This window comes from Borostomias antarcticus, assembly GCF_949987555.1.
Source record: "Borostomias antarcticus genome assembly, chromosome: 2".
NCBI classification, from domain to species: Eukaryota; Metazoa; Chordata; class Actinopteri; order Stomiiformes; family Stomiidae; genus Borostomias; species Borostomias antarcticus.
The window spans coordinates 28,413,458-28,424,190 of NC_140235.1; positions in this window are offsets into that span (position 1 = coordinate 28,413,458).

Below are 10,733 nucleotides of genomic sequence, written 5' to 3' on the forward strand. Positions count from 1 at the left end.
AAAGCCAGGTGTAGTAGAGGAGGAAGTCAAAGACTCAACCAACCACCCCGCAGTACTTTATCAGTGCTTTATCTCCTGACCCCCGCCCCTGATGCCAAGAGCATTGTAGCTGCCATCAGAGCCAGTTCAGTTTTACTATCAGTTAGTATAATTCATAAGTAGGATAATAAATACATAAATAATTTGACATAAATACAAGAATAAATAAAGAATAAAAATGCATAGTAAAACAGATATTTTGTGTTAAATATGGTTAAAAACATGGATAAAAGGGACCTATTTACATAGTGGAACTTGTAAGGTAGTGATGTGGTCAACAGGTCATTATTAGTCTGCTGCGCTATTAGCAGCCACGAGACTGTTCAGTGTAATGGTGGCGAGAAGCAGGCAGCGCACACGTTTATTGCTGTCAGTATAATGAAGACGTGTTGCTGTAAGATAAAGTAACAAGAAGTACAAAGATTGTCGAGGTTTCAACGCCCTGAAAGTTTATTTCTACTCCCCTAGAGTTAACGCGGCCAATGAGGTATGCATTTGTAGACTTGTCTAGCCATGTTTTGTGCGCTAATTTGATGGGTTATGCTAGAGATGTAACAGCTAGCTAAGTTTGCTAGTTGCATTATGTGTATCAGCCACGAGGCGATTTAATGTTAACTTTAATTATTGTGCTGTGTCATGATTATTGATTCTTTGTTGTTCTCTATGAGAATTATTTTATTTGATACTCATTTTATCCTTTTATTTCTTTCATTCAGTTCTCACGGCTAAGGCTTGAAGGCATACAAGCAATAAATGCCCGTATATAAAGAACACCTTGTGCTCGTGTGTGATACTTGACCTGGGGGAGCTACAAGCATGATCTAGGTTATGAGAACCAGTTGAGCCTCATGCTGTACACTATATCTACCTCATGTATCCTTAGCTTAGAGTAAAGGCTACCTCTTTATTAGTAGATACCATATATTTGTTTTCTTTTGTTTTCTTTCACCTTTTCTTTGTCTAGGTACAACAGGAAACCACTATGGTACATGTAGGAAGAGCACTAGCTTGAGTTAGATGTTTAGTGTTTTAGCTTTTTAGTCTTGTTTAGTACTTTACTTGGTTATAAGACAAGGAGGCTTCAACACCCATCATAGGGAACTGTATACAGATGTGAGAACATAAGAATGTAACTTGACCTGTGGTATTCAAACAGGCGCTTTACGGCATTCCGCACCACCGCTCGCACGCCCATAGGGGCGCAGTAATACTACTCATTGACCCATTGCTTTAGCTCATCTCGCACATTAGATGAGCCTACCTTGTTCTCAAACTCCTTGTTCTCTGTCTGGTTGTAATTTAATTATTACGAACAAAGCCTATCTATCTATAGTTTCTATCTCTGTAACTGTCGCCGGGTCTACATCTGTTAACTCATGTGTCGGGACAAGTAGAAGTTTAATACAGTAGGCTGAGTGTTCTCATATGGAACATGGCATCAGGACGAGTAAGATGGCTAACGGAGCTGACCAGAGATGTGTTTGAAATGGTTCACTCACTCCCTATTCCCTATGTAGTGCTACTCATAATGAACTACATAGGGAATGATTTAACAGTTTTGGGACACTACATGGAATGTCATTGAGTAGGATATTCATGACGCAAACAAGCAGACGCGCCGATCACTGATGGCAGCAGGTTGAAATATCAGGTAGTATTCAGGTTCCATGTTTAGTTGAATGATAAATCCCATATAAATGGTTGGAATTCTAATGATGTGCAAGTGTGATTTTGTCAACTTTAGTGGTGTCTGCTAATAGCAGGCTGTGAAGCTGCACGATAAGACTGTGATAGCAAGTAAGCTCACGACAGCAGCTTCCATAATATTAACGGTAGCTGTCGGTGGCTAAAAAGCAGATAGCTAACTTTACAACGATGATTCCTGTAGCTATTTTGATGCTATTAGTTCAACTTCTGTTTCTCGGGCAGGAACGGAGACGAGCTCGCATTAGCAGCAAAGCAGCTACAGGAATGATCTTAACATTAGCTAACTGCTTTAGCCACTGATAGCTACCGTCTTCTTCACTTCTCCTTCGGTAAAACATGACACCGTTGTTTTGTGGTATTGTGGAGTGCTTAGGCAGAAGCAGGAAGAGAAACCCGTCATGGGACCTTAAATCAGAAAAAATATGGAATGGAAGTGAACGGCGTGAGAAGCTATTGCAACGACTGCAACGTAAACAACCACCATTCACGTAACACAGGATACAGACGTCAGGGGTCAGCTAGTAAGCTAACTACTTTACCAGTTAGCTAACAACTATGTGAACTCAAACTCCTTGTTATCTGTCTGGTTGTAATTTTAATTATTACGAACAAAGCCTATCTATCTATAGTAGGCCTATCTATCTCTGTAACTGTCGTCGGGTCTGTATCTGTTAACTCATATGGAACAAGGTATCGGGACAAGTAGAGGTTTAATACAGTAGACTAGCTAGCTAGCAGAGTGTTCTCATGGAACATGGCATCAGGAAGAGTAAGCTAGCTAACGGGGCTGACTAGAGATGTGTTTGAAATGGTTCACTCACTCCCTATTCCCTAAGTAGTGTTACCCATATAGTGAACTACATAGGGAATAATTGCTTCGGATATTCATGGAATGTACACACCAGTTAGCTAGCAACTACGTGGACACAGGCTGATCTACTATACGGAATTGGACCGAGGAGTGTTCTCATATGGAACTAGGCTAACACAGTTGTTTCAAGACCAGCAGTAACGTTTGTGGTTTAATTTTTGTCCTTCGCTTGGCTATTCTTGTTGGGGTGAATTGACCAGCTGTTTCAAATCGCCGGACGAGATGCCCGCTTCTATGACTGGATCTACACAGCAAACAAGCATAACAGTGCGTCATGAAGACCGACGACTTGCTACATTAGGCTACCTCCTGGAATACCCCACTTAAGGTCTTTCATATGGAAATTCTCTTGATGGTCTGGGGAGTTGCAAGACGTGTTAAGGGAGTGCATCAGTCGTGAACCTTGACAGTAGGCTACCAGCCTGCGCTGCGCTCAGCACAAAGTTGGATGAATGGATGGACTTATTGGAATCCTGGAAAATGTTGATTGCGCTCTAAAATCATAAATGTAAAAATGCAGCAACAGAAGTAGTCTAGATGAGATGGTGGTTTAAATGAATGGCAACACGTAGGAAAGCATCAATTGAGACTGGTGATAATGCTGATCATCTACAGTAGGGCCTACCTCTGGCTGAGTTCATGGTTACAACCATTCATCTCTTACACATGGGCCTATACAATACTTGCACCATTCTTTGGCGTTAAATCCATCCATCTATCAATCAAACTAGCGAATTCAATCCAACACCTGTGGAATGGCCGGTCATGGCAAAGCACCCGCTAACGCAGGCTACCCCCCTCCCCACGATCCAGGGCTAGGAAACCGGTCCCTCCAGTTTATTTGAATATAAAATAATTTGTAGGGGGAGGGGCGGTTACAATAGTCTAGTCCAGGTTCGCTGGCGAGTGGCGAGCTAGTCAGATGGCGCATGCATGTGTGGACATTGTAGGCCGATTCTGTAAAACTTAAGAATAAAAGTAGGCTACGTTCAACATTCATTGGAGTGGTCCAGTTGGATAGGCTAGTCTAATCTAAATAAATTGAGGACCTGTATTTTCAGTGGTTGCTGGTAGCGAATGCCACAGACAGACAGGGAGGAAATCTATTTGTTTCATTGTTTCATTGTTTGTGCTCTGTATGCACAAGATAGTTAATGTCCGGATATAATTGGCAGTAGGGCGGGAAAAAATCCTATCAAAGGCCAAGATTAGAAGGGATTTGAAGATGTAATTGGTCATTTTAAATGGGCCTACTTTATCTTTTGATGCCTATTTGAACGGACTGCATCGATCAATGCAATGACTCTTAACATGTTTTCAGTTTTACCCTTTTCATCAATAAAATATCATTTTTACAACCATGTCTCATTGATTGTGAAGGCATTTAGAGCTGCCGGTCTATTAGCCTACTTATTCTGACTCAGAGGATGACATAACTGTTTATTGAGAAACAATTGATAGGCAGGCTGGGCTATATAAAGAAATACCACAATGCATGTAGTCTAGATATATTACATTATGGTTATACACTTTATGGTAGACTGCCCTCTCGCTCGCTATAAGCAGGCTACATTGTGGCTGTTTTGTTCATCGCAGAAGCCTATAGCCTAGGCTACACATAAAAAAATAAAAATTATTTAGAAGGAATCAGAATATGTGGAAATGTAATTTTAGCCTATTTTAATAGAATTCAAATTGTGCTTAGAGGGAATTATTTTCAACGGACAATATGACCTGAGCATCTATAGATCATGCCAACACTAGCCTAACTGATGAAGTCGTGGCCTTCAACTTTGCATGATTTGCATTGTTTTTAATGTTACTAAAAGCAACATATGATTTGTATGTGTCTGTAGGCCTATGACGCCTTTCTGATATTTTTTTGAATAAAGTCTAGGCCGCACTTTAACAATAATATAGCCTACACTTCACAAAAGGAGAAGATTCAATGAAACGGCTACAAGAACAGCATTTTGGCCAAGGATCCAAATAAAACAGTAGTCTACTGTACAGATGCAGCATAGAACGTAGATACATAATACTTATCTAATTAATAATTATCTAAGTTAAAAGGCCTATGAGAACGCAACGCTTTTTACGGTAGCCTAGGCCTATGCGTCTTGTGATTGTACTGTAATTAGGCCCTATTGAATTCCTTTTATAGCCTACTAGGCTACTCATTATTATCGAATTATCTAGTTGATATATGAATAAAACAATAAGCCGTTTTAATGGCTATGGGCTACTAGTTGTAGCTATACACGAGTAACTCGTGACGAGTTGATGCGCTCTGCTCTTACGCACGGTTGAGGCGGCAGCTCAAATACACTTCGCGCATATCCTCTGCACCTTGGCAGTGCAACTGCCACAGACAGCTATGGTGCACTTCATGCATTGGTAGACAGTTCTGTTCTTGCTGCAGCTTGTCTTCACCATGCAGGTATTTTTTGGGGGGATATTCTTCTGTGGACACTGCGAGGGGCGCCGCCGGTGGCTGTTTGGACGCCAGAGCACGCAGCTCTTCAGACAACTGGAGGATGTTGCGTCTGGGGAGGCTCTGCGTCTCTCCACCAGTCCCCAGCGAGTCCAAGCTCCCCCAATGAATAATACTTATTTATAATAGCCTACATAGCACGAAACTGTGCATATAATAGGCTGTAGCCAGCGCGAAACTGCGCATTCCCTATAGCCGTTCATTGAACGGCTGGCGGCCGGTATAAATAAATAAAAACATACACGATATTTTGTTATTTGAATGATCTTGAATATATATATATTCAAGATCATTCAAATAACAAAATATTGTGTATGTTTTTTTAATTCATAATTTAACAATAGGGGGTGCAACAGAACACAATTTTAGGGAAAGTCATTGACAGGCGGACCTCAATGTTTTATTAAAATATAGTTATGTGCAAATGAAAACCCACAATCGTCCAATGGATCTTACCCCGATTTTGGAAATCAGATAAAGGCGTTCACAAGACCATTTCAATAATCGCATTATTACAATTATCGGTTGATCGGCGTATAGTGTGCATGTGAACGCACTCACTGTCAAACCTGCCGCTATGCACAAGATAGTTAATGTCCGGATATGATTGGCAATGAGTGATCTTTACTCATGGCGACTATTTCAATTTTGTATGGATCCACACCTCCGATCAAGCTTATTTTTTCTTTGTATCGTGCTGAAGCCATATAGCCTACATGCGCTCAGACTTGGCTACATTAGCTGGTGCCCCGTCTTCAAATTTACTTCCGGGGTTTACGAGTAGCCTACCAGTTGAATGCGTTCCAGAAACAAAACGCAAAACCCTCACGTTCACCACATCTTTACTAACAAATATATTTACAATACTGTTATTTTGCGCATTTGACTTAACACACACCACGTCTTGACCCGATGTCAGTTGCCGAGATAGATAGGCTACTGTAGGCCTAGATATATAGGTGTTCGTAATAATTAAATTACATCGAGATGGAGAAAACGTGTTTGAGAACAAGGTAATAATAACAATTAAACGTTATTTGTATAGCACCTTTCATACAGATAAATTCAGCTCAAAGTGCTTTACAACAGAGCATTTAAATTAAAGAATATGAAATGTAATGATGCTTCATTTGTAGACTATAGGAGAAAAATACTGTGCCCAGCCTGCTAAATCTACTCAAAGACGCCACCTGGCGGTGGTGCATCACTAAAACGAAATAACACCCGTCTGAAATCCCAGGAGATTTCCAACGGGATTTCCCTGCCAAATACCGCGAAGGTGAAATGCTGCAGCATGTGACATTTCTAACTTCCCACATCTGTAGGTGCAGCCGAACTGTGTGTGTGCATGTGTCATTCTGGTTTGTCTTGGCCAGAACACCAGCCAACAATTCCAGTTTGAGTACTTCACCGAACTGGCCGTGGAAGACCAGAGGCCGGAACCCTGCCAGACCTCCACCAAGGATGATGGCCGACCCCCCCCCCCTTCCCTCCCATGTCCGTTTAAGGTTGGCCCGATAGAACCAGAATGCACCACAGGCCAAAGTGAGGGACTGTAGCAGATTATGGACATGATAAATATTCTACAGACCATATTGTGAGACCATCTCACTGATTAAACCCAGGGCCCACATTCCAAGGAAGACCTCTCAACAGCAGACTCACAAAGAATGAGACAAAGGAATGACATTCTCTTTCTTGTTTCTTTAATAAAGTGAAATTACTTTCTCCCAACTATGGGATACAACTAGCATGAGTGTAAGCCCTGGGAATAAAGTTTGGGCATTGATGCATTGTATTTGTAACCAAGTGTTGAATGTGTATTATAACTGGTTTTATGCTGCTAAGTCAACCTAACCATGTTTGGTATCAATCTGAAGCTAGAATCACAAATCAGTTGATTATGCATGTTGGGGAAATGTAATATCATGTTGAAAGCATAACAGGGATATTTGATGATTCCAGACTCCTAAGAGAATCTTGGCTCCCCCTTTATGACGGGAGTGGGGGTCACTCTGTGTGACCAAGTGACCAATTGGTGCTGTCTATTCAAACAGGACACGCCTCATTTTTTGCCCCTCTTTAAGTAGAGACCAGCCAAAGTCTTTCTCTCAAGTTCTCTCAACCCTCTCAGAGTCTGTGTTCTCCAAGTAACATATAACTCCAGGATTCAAGCTTGTGCCTGATTGCTGAAAATCGATCTGTATCCGTGCAATTGCTGAACTGTTACAGACTGTATCTCTGTAGTCGACACCAGGGTCTAAGGAATTTCCACAAACTTTTCAAACAATCCACCTCTGGCGAGAGCAGAGGTTTTGAACGAGACATTTGCAACTTTTGAACTCTGAAACTGAACTCTAACCTCCGCAAACATCAATGTTCGCGCCACAGTCTACCATCACTGTTTCAACGGGAGCGCAGGCATGCTACACCCTGCATCAAACTGAGCGACCGACCATCAGTCACGTGCCTCTTCCCTTCGTTTGGCCAGACAACACCTCTGGACACCTCGCTAAACACTACCCGTAAGGTTGACATCCAGCATTCTCCTTTGATGTAGTGTGATGCCAAGTGTTGTGTAAGCTTAGAGGATTTAGGATAGGCTGTGATAATTTACAACATCATTCATTTCATTTCTGCTGTTTTCATATTGCCACATGTGTTTTTCCATCTATTATTGAATTGTGTTTAAATATTATTTTGATAATTGATTAGTATAACTCAATAAATATTATTAACCTTTGATTACATCCTAGTGTCGTCACATGATCTTTAGGTCACTTGATTGAGTCAAGACCTCCTTCAGACTGAAATTGATAAATTATTAGACTGATGAAGGTTATCTGTTTCCCTGTACAGAACAGGGTGGTGCCCCATACGAGTTGATTTAATGTATTAAATCCATATTCCTTCATATTTGTGATAACCGTGGTATAATCATAAAGTATACCTAGTCATAGTCATATTTCCATAGTTCTAACCTTTAGACTGCTACAAAATGCTTTTGAAAGATCTACAAAGAGGGTAGCACAATGTTTCCTGTTGTCAAATGCTGAGATGATGTCATTAGTTACAAGAGTAACAGCAGAAATCCAAAAAGTAGTCAGATTTAGCTTTCCTCACAGCTGTTGTGGATTTATTTCTAAGTTGTCTAAAAGAAAGCCAGTCTTGGTATCCCTTGTGCATCTGGCACGGGACCAAGCACAATTCCTATCATTAAACAAGGTAGACAGATCACTAGAAAACCATGGTGCAATTCTATCTTTAATCCTAGTCTGTTTAGAAGGGGCGTATTTATCTACAAAGTGATTTAATGTTTTCACAAAAGTTGAGTGAATGGGGAGCATGATTTTTTTTTTTAAACACTGAAAACGGAAAATACACAAAAATTATAAATGGCATTGCTTAGATATTTGAATATGAGTGAAAGCATGAAAAGCGGAACATTTTTGTGTACAGTATAAGTGAAAGAACTGTGAACATTGTAGGAGTAGCAGCAGAGACATTTTCAATTCTACAAGTTAGTTCCGACAAAGTAATTTGATTGGACAAGAGGCATTCCATGAGTGCTGATATTCATTATAACAGCATGCTTTTAACTATAGGATGCATCACTACGCTGCACAGCTAAATAGATAGCTAGCTTTATATCCATGTGTAGCTTATAACAAGGCTGCATTTTCTAGAGAGCAAAATCCAGTTTGAGATGACGATAACACTGTCAAGTTTGCTAAGGTTAAAAATGACAGGCAGCTATTTCTTGAGCAGAGCAGTCGAAATGTGTAAATATTAATCCCGACACCGAACAAGGTCCCCAAGTTAATTTGGACATTTTGAAATAGTTTTTGACTTCCTATCGTTTGTCTATTATCAGTTTTTTTTTTTTTTTTTTTCCGTATCAGCTGACGCACCAGAGGTTTACTTGGACAAAGTCGCTGCCCTGATGACCGAAAATTAAATTGAATGTGTCCATGTGTGTGCGATCAGGAATCACCAACACCGTTGCACACCAGCACAAGAGGGTAATAATAATAATAATAATGAATTTTATTTATATAGCACACTTTAAAATGCATAAATCTTAGAATCACACTTTAAAAATAAATCTAGGGTAGTAGAGATAATGCTTTAAACCTCCGCCTACTTCACCACCTGGGTGTGATTTTTGTTATTTGCATTAATAGTATTAAAGCTATCTAAGCTAAATATTATGTCTGCTTTTGGTGTTGGAGCCAATTTAAGTTGTTGAACGTACTGATTTCTTGATCCTATTTCCTATTTGAATTATGATGAGTTGAAGTTTATGAAATGTATGGATTGAATTATGAATTATTGGTAAATATTGTGGTTTGGATCCAACTGATTTACTTTGTTGATTATGCACTGTTGATTGATATGTGGTTTACTATTGTCTCTGGTTTGAATTATTGGGTTATTGACTAAGGTGTTTGTGACGGACGCGTCCAAGCGCCGCACATGATAAGTACAGTAGTTCCCTCACCCTTATTGTTTCTTATAGTCCTTTCACCTTTCTTGTTGGTTTAGTTGGTTAATTTGTACATGTTTACATTCATAATGCACATACATACCCAATTTCATATAATGACACGACACATAGATTTGCGTTCATATATCGCATCCATATTTTATTAGCAGTCCTGACTTGCATGTTTAAGTTGAGTGCACGCAGCTTAATGTTTGTAGGTCACAATTGCTTTGGATTTGTTTGCTCACTTCTGTTTGTTAATTTCTTCTTTGTCTCTTCCCGGGAGTCGGCCGCCACCTCATGCTATGGGCAAACAGGAGAACTGGGACCGGTCCATCTCAAATACCAGGATGTGGGTGGTGGACCGAACCAACTCCCGGGAGATGTCAGGGGGGACTCATTGTCCTATAATTTAGTTATTATATGTATTTCTTTATTAGTCACCATTGTATTTGTTGTTCATTTCGGTATATATGTCAGATGTTGTGTGTGTGTGTAGTGTTTGTTCGATTAATTTGAATTAAGTATAATTTGGGGTAAAATTACTTTTAGCCAATACCCTGCTAAGTTTATGTACCTGGCCAGGCCTATATATACCTTGAGTTGTTCATTTGTTGGTTGGCTTCTCTTCTGTTCAGTTCTGTTTTGTTCGGCATTCTGTGGTTTGGGCCCATTCTTTTGGAGGATGTTTTGTTAACTATTTTTTGTTTGGGTGAATAAAACCCTTATCTTTACATTGGCTTTATGTCCTCTTCTTTTTGGCTGCTTGGTCCATCACAGTGTTAATTGTCAGCTGTTGGAGTGCAATGAGCAGTCCCTGATCGCATCTCCTACTAGTTAAGCAGGTGACTGCAGCACCTGCGCTAGTTCATTGTTTGGCTATTGGGCGGGTGGTGCGTTCAGGTTCATGCTTGCAGCCATACAATTTTAGACCGCTGCAAGCATTTATATTTTTGTTGGATCGTAAACACACTTCTGCCATGCAGTAAGAATGATTTAAGTTTGAATGGAAGAATAAATGTCCCGTCATTAAGTGAGACGTTGTTGGAATCATTTAATTGGACAACACTTGTGCCCGTCGAACACGTGGAATGCATGTACATGAGTGCAAGAGCAAATTTGAAACAAATAGGAAG